This window comes from Mirounga angustirostris, unplaced genomic scaffold (genome assembly GCF_029215605.1).
Source record: "Mirounga angustirostris isolate CCGP_5_RB_7025 unplaced genomic scaffold, mMirAng1.0.hap1 SCAF_14, whole genome shotgun sequence".
NCBI classification, from domain to species: Eukaryota; Metazoa; Chordata; class Mammalia; order Carnivora; family Phocidae; genus Mirounga; species Mirounga angustirostris.
The window spans coordinates 58,028,849-58,047,009 of NW_026991722.1; the positions used below are offsets into that span (position 1 = coordinate 58,028,849).

The 18,161-nt window shown below is 42.3% G+C and overlaps 1 long non-coding RNA gene across 1 annotated transcript; it reads right to left on the reverse strand.

Moving 5' to 3' along the window:
• Positions 1-418: 418 nt before the first annotated feature.
• Positions 419-17,880, reverse strand: LOC135362520 (uncharacterized). The gene is made up of 3 exons (XR_010407324.1): positions 17,761-17,880; positions 6,871-6,973; positions 419-1,457 (listed from the first exon to the last, which is right to left on the reverse strand). It is a non-coding gene; the product is annotated as an uncharacterized LOC135362520 (long non-coding RNA).
• Positions 17,881-18,161: the final 281 nt, after the last annotated feature.

Consider the following 18,161-nt stretch of genomic DNA (forward strand, 5'->3'; position numbering starts at 1 on the left):
CCTGCTTCGGGCAGACCCACCGTCCCTAGACTTCAACAATCATACTAGAACTATACCTTGCTATACTTTTTTATATTTCAGATACTACCTGCACCCCCAAAGAATTCTGTCAAATTTAAGGTATTTTTTAAAACACTGAAGATGAAGGATTTTAAATTACATTTACCTAATCTGTACCAGAAGCACCTTCTCTTTATTAATTAGTCATTTGGCAAGCCACTTTAGAATTATTTTAGTACTTGAATTTAAAACAATGGCAGCGTACAAACATTTGTGTATTGCTGCCAAAATTAAGAAATGGTATTTTATTATCATTTGGTTGAGTATTTTGTTTTTAACTATCACTTATCAAACATAACAAAAAAGCAGTTTTTGAACCACATGGAAACATGAATCTTTTTTTTTTTTTTTAAGATTTTATTTATTCATAAGAGACAGAGAGAGAGTGAGGCAGAGGGAGAAGCAGGCTCCCCGCCGAGCAGGGAGCCCGATGTGGGACTCGATCCCAGGACCCCGGGATCATGACCTGAGCCGAAGGCAGACGCCCAACCATCTGAGCCACCCAGGTGCCCTGGAAACATGAATCTTTGACGAATTTTGGTCAAAGATAGACCTAGCAGTGTTACTCAGAAATGGGTTCTATTGAAACAGTTTCATTTCCTCTGTCCTTCATTATTCAAAACTCATAATTAAGACTTCTTTCAAATATGTGAGCAGAGAGCTTCATAAAAAATTAATTTGAAATTACTTAAGCTACCCCTCACCTATTAGAATGGCTCAGATCCAGGCCACTGATAAGGCCAAATGCTGGTGAAGATGTGGAGAAACTGGAACTCTCATTCAGTGCTGGTGGGAATGCAAAATGACACAACCACTTTGGAAAACAGTTTGGGATTTCTTACAAAACTAAACAGACCCCTACGCTATGATTCAGCAACAGCACTGCTTGGTGTTGACTCAAGGAGTTGAAAACTTATTTCTACATAAAAACCTACACATAGATGTTTATAGGAACTTAATTCATAATTACCCAGACTTGGTGACTTTCTGCCTATTATTGTGTTATGAATATTTCTCCCAATTGATCTGCAAGTATATAGATATCTTTGTGTGGTGGACATGGAGACACAGTGCCTGCAACCCTTTCAAGGAAAGACAATCACCAGCTGCTTCTTGCCTCAGTGGCAGAGAGCTGACTTGCCCAAGAACATGCTCTTCCTGGGGGACCCATATCCATTGACTGGTAGTGGTAGGAGACAAAGGCCCAGCCATTTCAGCCCAACATGGGAGCACTCTGACAGGCCATTTCTTCTCCAGAGCTCTCCAAAGGGTTCCTATTGTTGGCCTGCATGGTAATTGGATCTTTCCCATGAAGAAATCCCACTTCCTTCACCTCCTTTCCACAGATTATCTCCAATAAACACCATACACATCAAACTCCATCTTGGTATCTATTTCTGAAAAAAAAAAAAAAAAAAAAAAAAACCTGTGACAACTTCAAAGTTAATTGTTTAATTAATAGCTAACATAACATACACCTTTACATATAAATACACTATCCTAGAAAATAGTGTGGTTTTTTTTTTTTTAATCATAGAAGAAACTGGTTCTTCCATAGAATGATTATTGGAATGAAAGATTTAAAGTTGAGCACCACACCTGAAACTAATATACTGTATGTTAATCATACTGGATTTTTTTTTAAGATCTTAATTAGCTTACATGAGAAAAACTAGAGTGGTATAGTTGGGACAGTGATTATATTGCTTTTCAAACCTTGGTCTTAGTCATGAAATCAGAATATCATTTCATCTTTGAGTTTTAATGATCTCAAATAAGATAATAGTATATTATAACTTAATTTGTAAGCCTACTTTTAGAAGGATATATAAATTATCTTTGTGGAATCGTATAGGACCAAAATGAAATAAATGATGTAAGTCAATCTAAAATAAAACAAAACAGAACACTTGAGTATAAAAACACAGTATTTTTCTAACAGCTATTATGCAAATCTATTATTTACATTATATTCCTCTAAATAAAAATCACCCCTTTATTTGGGGATATAATCCCTGTTATTTGCTGCCCCCTTTATCTTGCTTTATTTTTCTTAATAGCATTTTTTTTTTTTAGTATCTTTTATTTCAATATCTGCCTCCCCAGCACCTAGAATGGAGCATGACATACAATAAGTATTCAATAAATATTGGCTGGATAGCTAAACGGATAGACGAATAAATGAATAAACAACTTAGGGCCAAAGGCAGATAAAACATATCTAGATATTTGGCGTCCCTCTTCAGGAAAATGAAGCATAGTATTAACTTGCTTTGTATAAAATTGCCCAAAGTACTCATTGTATATGCACAGATGTATCCAGACCACTCTGGAAACCATTTTTCTTTGCTCCCTTCTTCCTCCCAGCCCCACCCCTTTGATGCAGGCTGCCTGACTGCATAGCTTCAGGGGAGCTCACAAGAAGGTTGTATTCAGACGATCAAGAATGGTAACAGATGGCTGGATGCCCTCATTCTGCAGATGCCTCTGTATCTGTGCTGCTTAAAAGCATTTTAACTAGTATAGATAGGGTGAGACAGGTATTATCTGGTGGCAGCCCAAGTTTCTAGAATCCCAGATTAGTGCCTAGTCCCCTCAACCTCATAGCTGCTAATCCTCTGTGACAGCTCTTGTGCACCTGTTGAGTGACTTCAGTGAATTCTGCTTCATTATATCTTGTTTGGGGTTGAATTTTCCCCAACATGAGCTCTTTGGCTAATGTAGCTGGCTCATATTTTTGTTAGACTATTTAAAGACAAGCAAATAAACTTGGAGAGGGTAAGGAAAGGTGATACAGGAAACCTGAGATTGAGCTAGGACTTTGGCCATCCATCCTAGTCATCAAAACAGTTATTAACCTTATTGTTGTTCTGACAAGATGGCGGAGAACCACAGGTCGATTTAGAGATTCAGTCCAGGGGCAACAGCGACTCTCCAATTCTTTTGTGGGAAGAACTGAGCAAAGAATATAACAGAATTGCACAGAACCTCATAAAAGCAATCTGTGTTCATAGTTAAGTTCACCTACAGCATTTTTGTCACTTCTGGCTACATTCAGAATGACTTTAAGGCCATAATTTCCAATAGCTTTCCATATGAATGCAATAGATGTTTGTTATGCTAAGTCTGTAAGCAGTAGAATCTTTCTTAGTTTCTAAATGAACCTTTTCCAGTTTAAGTAATTTGCATGGAGGAAAATGTCATCTTTTCCTCTTTTTTTCCTCATAGTGAACTGATTAGAACAAATGCAGGAGACCCCAAATGTTGAAAACAGCAGACTTTTAAATTCCATGGAATGAGATTTCTTAAAACATAATTCTACCTGGGTTGCTGAAAATGGAGCTAAGAAATCCATTAGCTCTTGGCCCTTTTCCCACTTTTGTAATTATTGTTACATCTTCCTCTATTGTGAAGTGTCTATTATGCAAATCCCATTGGGAGTGGCTTTTCCATCATGATCAGCTCATTGTTGCTATCAGTACAGAGCCCTCTGGAGACTTCACTGAGAGTCTACCCAGAAAAGAAAGGAAATGTGAGTTTGAGGAGTTTTGTTAGCATGAGATGGTGCGGTCTCCATTGTAGTAATGCTTTGCCAAAACTTTTCAGGATGCCCTTGACCTATGAAATCACCTCAGAGAAAATATACAGGGTTTGGTGTATATTCCTTCTTCTTTTACAGAAACATGACCAGTCACATTTTTATGGTCACAGAGGGAATAAAATCCTTTCCTCTGGTGGCAATTATTTTTGTTGGGCTTATAATTTTAAGGTCACTGATGGGGGGGGGTGTCCATTTCCCATAGAAGGCAAGTGTAGTGAAGAACCTGATAGATCTTCTCAGAGAGGAGGACTAGATAGAATGTAAAATTATAATCATGAAGAATGTGACCATCAATAATCTTTTATAAGCTCAGATTTAAAGATGTCTCTCAATTAGGAAAACAAGGTAGTATGGTGTAAAATAGAGAACATAAGCTTTGAAATTAAAGGACTGTTATTGGCCATTAAAGGGAACTAATGAAGATGGGGGCCTTCCAGAATTATGATCTTGGGTCGACATAGTAGACTGGGTGGGCATGGAAGAGATTCACTGCCCTCTCCCACCATCTTTCTTTAAACATATATAACCCCCTAAAAACAGACTTAAATGGGTAGCCCAGTTTACAAGATTTCAGAAACTGGTCCAATATATAAAGGAAACCAAAGCCAGAGTGGTAATGAAGAGCAGAAGCAGCATGGCCTGGGGGTAAATAAAGGTCTTATCAGCTGGGAGTTGAGGTTTTTGTTTTTTTTTTTTTTTAAGATTTTATTCATTCATTTGAGACACAGAGATAGAGAGAGAGCATGAGCAGGGGGAGAGGCAGAGGGAGAAACAGGCTCCCCGCTTAGCCAGGAGCCCGATGTGGGGCTTGATCCCAGGACCCTGGGATCATGACCCGAGCCGAAGGCAGACGCTTAACCATCTGAGCCACCCAGGCACCCCGGGAGTTGAGGTTTTAACACACTTACTGAGACAGAAGATTTAGTTCCCAAACCATGGGGATAGGATGGTGGTGAATAATGTCAAGAATCTCAAATTTTCATTTCTTTCATGAACTTATGAGTAGAAAATCTCTTCCTATGTGCCTGGAGAAGAAACAAGAAGATAGCCACCTACTCTGATCCTTGGACCAAAAGAGCCACCCACAATATATCAAAATAGCGGTGTGAGGTCTGAATTTACAATTTGAATATGGTGAGACAATTCTCGTGCTAAGAAATTAATATAAAAATTCTGAAATGGGTGAAGTCACTAGAAACACAGAGGAGGCCCTGTAAATCTGTTCTTAGAGACATTTCTTTACCCCTTGTGATGAACTGAATTATAACCCCCACAATTCATACATTGAAGCTCAAGCCCCTAGTGTGATTGTAATTAAAGACAGGGCCTTTAAAGAGGTAATTAACGTTCAACGAGGTCATAAGAGTGGAGCCCCGATCCAGTAGGACTGGAGTCTCTCTGAGAGGAGGAAGAGACACCAGGATGCACACACACAGGAAAGACCATGTGGGGATGGAGTGAAAAGGGCCAGCTTTGACGCAAGGACAGAGGCCTCAGGAGAAACCAAACCTGCCAGCAACACCTTGATCTTGGACTTCTAGCCTCCAGAACTGTGAGAAAATAAATTTCTATGGGAAGCCACCCAGGCTAAGACACTCCTGGTTACATGGCAGTCTGGATACACTCACTGAAGATAAATTCACAAGAAAAATGTATAGACCTTACAAAGAGAGGGAGTCACAAGGAACATCAAACAGGAGAATTTGCACTCCCCAAAACTAAAGGTAATAGGTTAAGCTGAAAGAGGTTATAAAATAAGTTTGTTTAAAATATTTAGAGATAAAAGAAGGTATACAAACTGTAAGTCAAGTACAGGGTAATATGGGAAGAACATATTTTTGAAAGGAAACTATATATACATTGTAGAAATAAAAGGTATAATTATTGAGGGGCACCTGGGTGGCTCAGTCAGTTGAGCATCAGACTCTTATCTCAACTCAGGTCTTGATCTCAGGGTCATGAGTTTGGGCCCCACGTTGGGCTCCATGCCGGGCGTGGAGCCTACTTAAAAAGAGGGGACAGTATAATTACTGAAATTAAAAGTGTAGTACAGGGGCACCGGGCTGGCTCAGTCAGTAGAGCAGCCCACTCTTGATCTTCCAGTCGTGAGTTAGAGCCCCAGATTGGGTGTAGAGATTACTTTTTTTTTAAGTGTCATAGGTGGGAAAATAGCCTATGAGACCCAGGCAAATAGAAAATTAGTGAATTGAAATATAAATCTTAAAAAAAAAAACCTTGCAGCATAGGATGAAAATAGAAAAGAGAGGCAGGACGCCTGGGTGGCTCAGTCAGTTAAGTGTCTGCCTTTGGCTCAGGTCATGATCCTGGGGTCCTGGGATCGAGTCCCATATCAGGCTCCCTGCTCATTGGGGAGCCTGCTTCTCCCTCTGCCTGCAGCTTCCCCTGCTTGTGCTCTCTCTCTCACACAAAAATATAAATAAAATCTTAAAAAGAAAAGAAAAGAGAGGCTAAGATACATAAAGGACAGAATGAGAAATCCCAAAATATGTCTGGTAAAAATTACTGAAAAAATCAACAGAAAAAAATAGAGGAGGTGGTGGTATGAAAAGTTAAAGGCTGAAAATTCCCCGAATTAAAAAAGGAATCTGTCTTTGGTTTAAAGGAACATATCAGTGATGTGGAAAACAAAGGCAAAAGAAATGTAGCTTAAATTAAAATCTCTTTACAGCTTGCAGCCCACTGACAGATACCTGAAACATGCAGGGCATGACCTTCCTTGAGGAACTCGTAGCTGCCTTAGTGGCTTAATGTTTAAAAGGAACCTTATCTTGGCAGCAGCTGATCCCTCAAGGTCCTGAAAGACTTGCTTCCAGATTCCTTGGAGACTGGTGCTATCCCTCATCCCCACTAATTAAAAAGTACACAATTAGTCACTCCTCACAATCCCAGTGTAGCTCTTTCTGCCCACAGGTCCTGTCCCGTGAATAGAGAAGGGGTTAAGGTATAGTCAGGAGAGATAGGAGGCTCCTGACTCTCCTGACTGGGCTTCGAAACTACTCCTGGCAGGTGGAGACGCTGAGACAGAGCAGAACAAGAGATAAGGGAACTAACCAAGAAGGTACAAGAATCTCGAGGCCACGAGCTTGCCAGTCAGTTCTCAATGAAAGACTTCCATTAAAAGCCCTCAGTGGCAACCCATTCGGGACCCATCTCACTCTAGAGAGCTTTTTTTTTCTTTATGTTCTCACCTTCACTTAATATAACTTTCACTTCACTTCACCCTCTTGTGTCCATGAGGTTCCTTCTTCAGCTCCATGAGACAAGAACCCTGCAAGCCTGCAACATCAGGACCTAAGCAGGAAAAATAAAAACATAATCCCAATGAAACATATCATAATGAGATAGCAAATATCAAAAACAAAGAAAAAAAAAAGTCTTGAGAGCCACCAGATTATGTATCAGAGAATGGCAATCATACTGGAGAAGACTTAAGAATAGAAGTCAAAAGACAATGGAGTGATATTTCAAAGTTCTGAGGGGGAAAAAAACTGTGTCCCCGGAATTTTATCCCAGTGACACCATCACTCAAAACTGAGAGCAAAATAAAGATGCTTTCAGAAAAGCAAGTTTACTATTTACAGACATGCTTGAAATAACTGGTTAAAATGTACTATATAGGGGCGCCTGGGTGGCTCAGTCGTTAAGCGTCTGCCTTTGGCTCAGGTCGTGGTCCCAGGGTCCTGGGATCGAACCCCGCATCGGGCTCCCTGCTCAGCAGGAAGCCTGCTTCTCCCTCTCCCACTCCCCCTGCTTGTGTTCCCTCTCTCACTCTCTCTCTCTGTGTGTCAAATAAATAAAATCTTCAAAATAAAATAAAATAAAATGTACTATATAGGAAGAATGGATTTTAGTGGTATGCAAGAAGCAATGGTAAGGGGCGCTGGGTGGCTCAGTCATTAAGCGTCTGCCTTCGGCTCAGGTCATGATCCCAGGGTCCTGGGATCGAGCCCGGCATCGGGCTCCCTGCTCTGTGGGAAGCCTGCTTCTCCCCTCCCTCTGCCCCTGCTTGTGTTCCCTTTCTCACTGTGTTTCTCTCTCTGTCAAATAAATAAATAAAATCTTAAAAAAAAAAAAAAAGAAGCAATGGCAAATACATTGGTTATCTTCATCAGCACTTACTGTAAATAATAATGATAGCACTAAGACTGGCAAAATGAGGTGGAGGTCAGGGAGAGGGGAGAGACCACAGTAAATGGAAAACACAGAATAAGATAATAGAAAAAAAATCCAATGTATCAGTACACAACATAAATGTAAATAGATCACATTTGTCTATTAGATTCTGACTCCATTTACAAAATCCAGCTGGATATTGCTCTAGTCTTTGTGGCTTGCATTCATACTAATGAGAAGTGAATTGGCTGTCATTCTTATCTTTGTTACTCTGTAATGTATCCTTTTTCTCTAGCTGCTTATGAGATTTTTTTAATTGTTTAAGTAATTTGATTATGAAATTACAGTGGCACTTATCCCCAAATTGATCTATAGATTTAACAAAATCATAACAAACTTTTTATAAGAATTTTTGGGGTAGAGATTGATAAGTTTATTGCAAAATTTATATGAATATGAAGAGGATCTAAAATAGCCAAAACAACTTTCTAAAAAAGGTTGGAGGGGACGCCTGGGTGGCTCAGTCGGCTAAGCGTCTGCCTTCAGCTCAGGTCATGATCCCAGGGTCCTGGGATCGAGTCCCGCATTGGGCTCCCCACTCAGCGGGAAGCCTGCTTCTCCCTCTGCCTCTGTCGCTCTCCCTGCTTGTGCTCTCTCTTTCTCTCTGACAAATAAATTAAAAAATCTTAAAAAAAAAAATAAAAAAAATAATAAAATAAAATAAAAAAGGTTGGAGGACTTATAGTACCTGATTTATACTACTTGATCTCAAATCTTATTATAAATCAGTAATAATCAAGACAGTATAATCAAGACAAATGGATTAATGGAACAGAACAGAGTCCAAGAAAAAACCCACATATATATGGTAGATTGATTTTTTGACAAAATACAAAGGCAATTCAGTAGATCAAAAACTAGTCTTTTCAACAAATGGTGCTGAAACAGCTGGATATGGATTCACAGTAAAAAAAATGAACTTCAATCTATATCTTGCACCATAGGCATAAATTAAATGGATCAGAGATCCAAATGAAAGAACTAAAACTACAAAACTTCCAGGAGAAAACATAGGAGAAAATCTTAGTGGCCTTGGTTTGGCAAAGATTTCTCAAATAAGTCACAGCAGCACAAACTATAAAAGCAACCCCCCTACCCTCCTCCACATCCCTCTACCTGTTTCAGAGAACCACTGATCTGGTTTCTGTCTATGCAAGAGTTTCTTTTATTTTTTAGAAATTTCATATAAGTGGAAACATAAATAGATAGTCTCTCATGTCTGGGTTCTTTTGCTTAGTATGTTTTGTTTTGTTTGAAGATTTATTTATTTATTTGAGAGAGAGAGAGAGCATGTGCATATGAGTGCATGAGTAGGGAGAGGGGCAGAGTGAAAGAATCTTCAAGCAGACTCCCTGCTGAGCACAGAGCCTGTTGCAAGGCTTGATCTCACAACCCATGAGATCATGACCTGAGCCAAAACCAATAGTCAGACATTTAACCAACTGAGCCACCCAGGCTCCCCTTGCTTGGAATGTTTTTGAGCTTCATTCTTGTTGCATGTATCAGTAGTTTTGTTTGTTTGTTTAATCCCAAGTACTATTCCATTGTAGGGATATATTCCACATTCTGTTTATCCATTCTCCAGCTAGTGGACTTTTGGGTTGTTGCCACTTTGAGGCCATTATGAATAATGCTATTATGAATAGTCACAAGTGAAGGAGTACAAGTCTTTGTGTGGATGTTAGGTTTTCATGATTCTTGGAGTTATTCACTTCCCTAGGAGTGGAATTGCAAGGTCGCATGGTAAGTGTATCTTTATTTAATCAACTTCAAAAATGATTTACAAAGTCGCTGCTATTACTTTACATTCCACCAGAAAAGTAATGTTTCAGTTTCTCCATATCCTCATTAACACTTGTCATTGTCTGTTTTATTGAGTATAGAGCCAGTATAGTGAGTGTATAGTAGTATCTTATTTTGATTTTAATTGCATTTCCCTACTGATGTTGAGTATCTTTTTATGTACCTATTAATCATTCCTATATCATTTCTGCTGACTATTCAAATATTTTGTCCTTTTAAAAAATTGGGTTTCTTATATTAGTACTGATATAAGAGTTCTTTATATATTCTGCATACAAATTCTTTGTCAGATGTATAATTTGCATAAATTAACTCCTAGTCTGTGCTTGTGGGTTTTTTTTTTTTCATTTTTTAAGGTGTCTTTTGAAGAACAAAAGCTTTTTCATTTTGATGAATTTTTGTGTACCAATTTTTTCTTTAATATATCATACTTTTGGTGTCATATGTAATAAATCTTTATCTTTTCTAAGAAGACTCTACATAATTTCTCCTATATTTCTTTCTAGAAGTTTTATAGCTTTAGTTCTTACATTTAGATCTATGATACATTTTTAATTCTTTTTTGTGTATTGAGTGAGGGTTTTTTTGTTTGTTTTTGAGCACATGTATAGTTCAATTGTTTCTGCACTAGATGTTGAATAACAAATACAACAAAGAAAAAGACCAGAGAGAGAGAGACTGTCTTTATATATAGGATAGATTGAACAGTCATATATAAATATAATTGTTAGTCTGGAATATTTTATACTATCTCAGGACCTTTTGTAAGAAAGGGGAAGCATTTTGGGGGCTCCCATCTCATGTTGGTTAAAGGTTTGCCTTTTGGGTGTTAAACCCTCGTGCTTTCAGGTTGCATATATGTGGACACACGAACATTTCTGAGTTCTACACCATGGGGTCAACGGGGAAGCCCCAGGACAGGAAGCTAGAGACTACAGCCTGTGCCTGAAGCAAGATGCTTGCAGGCTGCACCCCCATGAAACTAATTAGAGCCAGGAGAACTGGTCACAGAGGCTGGAACGAAGCTCAGCTAAACCAGGAGATCTTGCAGTGACACACAAGAAGTGTCTAATACCATGTCTTATCTCTCCAAAAAGAGGATTTGTAGTTGCAGGAATGTTTTTCTGGACCACAAAGTGACAGAATGCAAAGGTGGTATGGTTGCAATCCGATTACACAGCAATAATAGTGTGAAGCAAATTCTCTGTGTCATAGCAAGGGAGACAGCTGTGTTAGCTCAGGGACATAGAGATTAACCTCCACAAGGGAGGCTAGGGGGAGATTAGGGGCAAGACCAAAGGGCAGTATCAGCAGCAGTGACGCTTCTGAGTCCCCTGGCATAATCAATGTCTGCCCAAGGCTCCCTGGTGAGTGCCATGGGAACCAGCAACAGTTGGGTCAAGTACAGAGCAGGAGGGTCATGGGGAACAAAGGGGGCAAGACCTCCACTTTCAAGACCACTGTGGATTAATAGGCAATTGGGAACTTCATTACTTAAACATATCAGGCAGGCAGTATCTCTCATCTCAGGTGTTGCGGGAATGAGAATGACCCCCACTTGTGGAAAAGTGCCTTGGGGAGGAGGCTACAGTGGAAGCAGGAACAGCGCTTCCTGACACTGGGGAGGCTAGATGGTGTCTCCTCCATCAGACCTGGTGGAGTCAGAGAGGTCTGACTCCTCCAAAGGAAGAGTGAAACTGAGGTTGGGGGATGAGAATGTGTGTGACAATGATTGTCTGATCCCAGGGTTATACTCAAAATACTTAACCTCAGGCATGGCATGGGCACTAATTAGTAAGAACAGATGCTAGTGGTAAACAATCAGTGGGTCATAACGCTGATGAACACTGGCCTGACCCAGGCCTTGCCTTACATCAGCTAAGGCAGCTTACAGGAAGTATAACATTAGGTGACAGATTTCCTCCTGTGTGCCAACTTGATCTATTCATAGCTACTGCTTAGAGTGCTGTGTTGAGACAAATTCTAGCGGTTATATCCCATCTTAGTGGGAAAGATCATTGTGATCGGTGATCAACTAGTGATGTCTGCTACAATCACAGGGCTGGAAATGTCAGCAGGTGGGCTGTGTGACAGACTAACTGCCCCTGGGTTAAATGTTTACATTCAATTCATCTTACAAACATTTATTGGTCATATACTGTGTGGTTGCCCTTGTTAAATACAAAGTTGATACAAACATAAAAACGGCACAATTCCTATGCTAAGGAAGATCTCAGTCTAGTTAGGAAGATAGATATTTAAACAGAGAAGTTTCACACAAATGATCATTACATCAACAGAGATATACACAAGGTATCATTATAAAAACATAAAGGAACACTATGTTAATAGAATTGTCCAGGTATATTAATTGAGATAGGATCATAAATGATTAAAATCATAGAGCTCATATAAAGAAAAGAGAAGAATTAGGGCAGAAAATACCCACTTTCTAAACTTCGCTGCAGGGAGCCTGGGTGGCTCAGTCAGTTAAGCATCTGCCTTCAGTTCAGGTCATGATCCCAGGGTCCTGGGATCAAGCCCTGCGTCAGGCTCCGTGCTCAGCGGGGAGTCTTCTTCTCCCTCCCCCCCCCCTTGTGCTTTCTCTCAAATAAATAAAATAAAATTTCCTAAAATAAATTAAATAAATAAACTTCCTTGCATAAAGTACAGAAGGCATGGGAAATGAACGCTTGGAGCTGTCACCATCTTTATCCTCCAAGTCTGTCTACATTTTGGGGTATTTGTAGCTTAGGTCTACGGCAACCTGGTGGCCAACTAGTAAGCTTCCAGTTCTCACACAAGTACGCTTTCTGTAAATTGGTCCACGCATTCCCAAGGTTTTGTGGATTCTGGGACAGACGGCACTGGCATCACACTGGTGTGCACACCTCCAGGGTGGGCTGTTTGTCACTGGTAGACAGTGGAGGAGAGAGCTGGGGAGCAGAGGAACAGGCTTAATAAAACTTCTTTAATTCTCAACTCCCTTAAAAAGAGAAATACAGAGATGAAAAGAAATCACTAAATCTACTTACTCCTTCAGTGAAGGCTTTGGAAAACAGCATTTTTTTTTTAAAGCACATGAGATCAGAACTAAAGACAGTAAATTCCACCAAATGGATGGAGAAAAAAAAAATGCATGTTCTCTTCAGTAAGAGCAAATGTGACTACATTCAGTTATCCCATTTTTCCCACCCTGGGTGTGGAGAGGAGCCAAGGATTCTGACTCTGCTTTCCCTGGCACATACCAGCTGAACGATGGGCTCCATGAACCAGCTGTGCCAACCTTCACCTTGAGCTGAAGGCAGAGGCATGAAGAAACTGAAGCCCAGAGAGGTCAAATGACTTGCCCCAAATCATTCATTCATTTCACAGATATTTGTGAGCATCAACTCTGTGCTGGGTTCTGTACAATACCTGCAGGACCCCATTACAAAGGCAAATTCCAGAGTAGAATCTATAATCTTAAATACCGAGATCAGGGTTTTTTTTCTAGCACCGCTCTCCACCCTGGCAGTCCTGTCTATGGGTATTGAAGGCACAGGGGAATTTGATTCCAGGAGACCTGGGCTGCAGGACCAGGGCTGTAGAACAGAGATAAGCAGCAGAGTCTCCATCCTAGGTGAGGGAGAGGCTCTGACATTGCTTGTATACTGAAGAGAACAGAAGTGAGTACAGCTTCGAACATTCTCGTAGTCTCGGAAGGGAGTGAAGAGTGAGCCCAGAAGGAGAGGGACCTCCTGCATTTTAGAACCCCATATGGGGGCAGAACCTCAGGGGCATGGGTTGGATGGTACCCCAGAAGGGGTTGTGCCTGGAGTCCTCGGCTCCCAGCCTCAGCAAGCCTGTTCTGGGCTGGCTCGTCATGAAAGTCCTGGCCTCACCCAGTCTTTAAGGGCTGTAAGAGCTCAGACCCAAGAACAGAAGGCCCCCTTCCCCAACACTGGCCTGCATGGGACTGGAGGACTTTGCAGGACCCTGAGGGTCGGGCAAAAGAACCACAATCATGACCAAGATTATATTTTTAACAATCTCTAGAGAATGAGAGCTTGGGAATTTTCTTTTAAAAAATGAAATAATCCATTGTCTCTTGGTCTGAGGCATGACCCATATTTATAGAGCTAGGCTATTTAGACCAGTGTTTTTCAAGCTATATGGTGAGGCCCACTAATAGGTCATGAAGTCAGTTTAGTGACTCTTGACCAGCCATTTTTCATTAACTGGAAAAGAAAGGAAAAGAAAATATCCCAGTGCTGGTTCAGGATTTTTTTTTTTCAATTACAGGTCAGTATGTGTATATAGAGTAGCAAGGTAAATATATTTTATAGTCTGGGTCACGGTCAAAAAGTTTAAGAGGGGGCGCCTGGGTGGCTCAGTTGGTTAAGCCACTGCCTTCGGTTCAGGTCATGATCCTGGAGTCCTGGGATCGAGTCCCGCATCGGGCTCCCTGCTCGGCGGGGAGTCTGCTTCTCCCTCTGACCCTCCCCCCTCTCATGTGCTTTCTCTCTCTCATTCTCTCTCTCTCAAATAAACAAATAAAATCTTAAAAAAAAAAAAAAAAGTTTAAGAGGCAGGCACCTGGGTGGCTCAGTTGGTTAAGCGACTGCCTTCAGCTCAGGTCATGATCCCAGAGTTCTGGGATCAAGTCCCACATTGGGCTCCTGGCTCAGCGGGGAGCCTGCTTCTCCCTCTGACCCTCTCCCCTCTCATGCTGTTTCTCTCTCTCTTTCTCTCTCAAATAAATAAATAAATAAATAAATAAATAAATAAATAAATAAATATTTTTTAAAAAGTTTAAGAGGCATTAAAGTAGATCACATCACTATGGGTGAATAACTCCCTGCCAGCCAGCCACTCATATTCTCTCTCCTGTTTCTACAGGAGGAATTAGGCTAACGCGTCCCAATCCTGGATCCTTAAGTATTGGGGATATTACAAGCTATTTTCAGTAATCATAACCAGCACTTAGAAAACCTATCCCGGGCAAGGGGCACCCACGACACTTCATCTCCATTTTCTAGTTAAGTTCACTCAGACCTATGTATTTAGTGGAAGAGGTGGATTTTAAATCCACGTTCTTCTGACTCCAAAATAATGCCTTTTCCAATATACTACACTGCGTTCCCCGCCCTTCAAACACTCATAAAGCTTATTGAAATATAAAAGAGCCTACAGTAAGGCTGCTCAACCCAAACAGAACAGGCTTGAGAATATTTTGTCAAGTTGGCGGATTCATGTAAAAAGTCAAGTAATAGAGGACGTGTGTGAAGAATTCTATAAATTGCACAGCAAAATTAAAACAGCAGGTGGTATCAAGTTCAGACAAGACTGTTCTGGCGTCTTTTCCTCAGAGCTCTCAGATGCAGTAAGTCATTCAGCGCTTAGGATTGGTCTAATCATGCCTACTGGTGGTTTCTTTCTGGAAATTTCCATGGGCACGGAAGCCTACGTTTTGCCATCTCCTGCTTCTTCCTGCCCCGCTGTGGCCCCCTCCACTAGCTCTCGCCTGCTGCCTCATTTCCTCACATCAGAACTCCTTCCTTTTCCCCTGAGCATCTGTCCCTCTCACTCTGGACCCAGGCTTATCAACTTACCAGGTTTCTCTCTTCTGGCAGAAAAAGAATTTTATGGCCCATCAGAGTGCATTTTTGTATTAACCTCAGGCTCCATTTCCTACTTTATCCTTGTTTTTATTTTTACTTCTGTTCTCCTGCTTATAGGGCTATGTCTTCTTGCTATAGTCACTGCATCTCTGTAAGCCACCTTAAAGCCTTTGGGGAACAAGATAAGGGTAGAAATAAATTTTTTAAACCTACAAATAGAGATAGTTTCATGTCCCTGTTTTTCCAAGCCTGTAATGTCTTTCTTCCTGTGTTTCATGTAGGCTTGGTGGAACGGGTCTCCAGCATGGAAAATCACTGAGTCACCTCGTCTATCTACATGGATCCATTAGGAGTCTGTTCTATTTTGACAACTTGGCACCTTTTTTCCTCTGGATCCAGAACAGTTATGTCCAGAATTGCCCAAGAATTGAATAGACACTCCCAGCCTGAGAGCTAATGCTCACCTGGTTGATTCTAAAACAACCTCATCCTTGGGTTTTTGTCCTTGTTTATTATTTTAATAATGTACCTTCAAAAGGTACATTTTTGTACCCCACCCCCCACCCCCCTGATGAGATTCATCATAGTATTTTTGTCCTTAGCTTTCAGCTAACATTGGGAGGATGTTTATTAAAGGAAGAAGGAAATCCACAGCATGATTAAAAAGGAGAAGGCACCAGGAGCACAGTTCCTCAGAGCCTACTAACTATAGACTCACAGTACACTCAGGGGGGGAAATCTAGCCTCCTGCACATGTGTCTTCCACAAAGACTACTTACTTTTTTCCCACGCTGGCCAGCGGAAGCCACAGTAACATCCACCACAGCCCCAGCACCCTGGTGTGAGCCAAACAGACTCCAGGGGCTCTAACTGGGGCTGGGTAACACACACACAAACCCAGGGAGTTAATGCCCCATAGAGTGCGCTTTGGCAATGAGAGGAGATAGAAGGAGCTGACAGAAAAATTGCTCACTCTTGTTCCCACTCCAGTGGCAGTCCACGGTCCCCAGAGCAATGATTCCACACAGCCTCTACAGAGTGTCCTGTGTGCATATGCTCTCTTCCTGGGATGCTGGGGCGGACTCTGAATTACACCACCTTTTATTTGTTTTCCCTCCTTCCCTGTCCCCACCCCAGTCCTTTCCCTGCACCCTCAAGCCCTGGGATTCCCCACCTGCCACCCATACTGTATGGTGGTGCTGTTGTCTCGGGAACCTGGGTGGAGGCTGGTGATCCTGGTCTAGTAGCCTCCCTGGACCAGTCTGCACTTAAAAATATACATAGAAACACACATCAGATTCCAACACACTGAAAAGCAATTTGGATCTTCACAGAAGTATTTTTAAAGCTGCTTAAAGAGAAGGGAATGTGCACCATATTCCACGTGGAAACTTTCCCCAAAGTCCCATTTCAATATCACTTTTCCCCCAAAGTCCTATTTCCCATTTCAGCTGCTCAGATTTCCCCGCAGTACCTCCAGCCCCTCAAAGCCCTATCAGCCTCTCTTTCACTGAGTTAGAAATCTTCTCTTAACTTTCCTCTCCCTTCTTTCACCAAACCTGAATTACACAAATTTCTCATTTGAATTATGCCCTTCCCCACCCGCCACCAAGAACAGCCGATATATAACCTTATGAAGGAAGGCTTCTCCATAGAAGGGAAACAGAGGGCTATGATTGATAAGAGTTATAATCCAGGGGTAAATCCCTTAATACTATTATTACTTTTATTGTTACTATCTGTCCACACCTTCTTATCCCATTTGACCTCAAGACCAGTGGCACATGCTGGGAAGAGGTCTGGCAAGGTCTAAGAGAGCCGTGTGTGGTGGGGACACAGTGTGCACCCAGCTGGCACACACAAGGGGTAAATCAAGGCAGACCCAGTGCTCCATGCCACCCAGCCTCGGAGCCCCAGGGGTCCTGCTCCCAGTCCAGGGCTCCTCACCTGCACGCAGGGATGTCTGGTCCCCTCCACCCCCATCTCCTGGGGTCACCTAAACCCACAGAGGAAGGAAGTGACTGGAGCAACCCGTGGACAGGAGGCAGTGTCCCCGCCCCGATGACGGACACAGCCAGGAAGCAGCCAGACCCCCACCCCCCACCCCCCAAGTCACGCTGAGCGGGCCATGACTCAGCCAGAGGCAGCAGGTCCCTTGATGAAACCCTTTAAGTCTGCCCCGGGGCTAATCGGTTATTCAGCAGAGGATGTGCCCCGCTTGTTATCTGCGGAAAACAGGGCAGGGTCCTGTTCGACTGTCCCTTTTGAACAATGAGCAATCTTCCCCCTCACAGTGCAGTTTCCCTCTGATGCAACCAAAGATAAAGCATCGAGGCGCTTCTGCCCAGAGGAGGGGGAGGGGCCGGCCCCAGGGCGCCTAGCACGTCTGCGGTCTCATCTGTCCCCTGGGGGGAAAGGACCAGCCAGGAAGGGACAAAAACCTTCCGGATCAGCACAGCGCCGCACAATGAAACTGGCACTCCAGCGGTCTTTCCCTACCTGCCTTCTCTCACGGGTTCCCTCAGAACTGAAATGTGAGCCCCTGAGCAGGACACGCCCCAGCACCGTCTGGAGCACGTTGCCTTGGCAGGAACTGCCTGGCGGAAGTTTTCTCCTCTTGGTTTGGTGACTCAGGGCTGGCTCGTGCACAAACACCAGGCAGGAGCCCCAGGGACGGGAGGAGCCATCCGTCCCCGCTCCTTCCCGTCTCCATGGGGCCCACAACCCCTGAAACCTGCATCAGTGCATTTGGTTTTACAGGGAGAGAGAAGGCTTTAAAGGCAAACTCTCTCCCGGAGGTGAGCGCACAAGCAAATACCAAGAACTGGCTGCCACTTGTCATAAAATCCATGAGACAAGAAACAACCAAACCCACGGAGAATGAGGCCCCAGGCTGGACC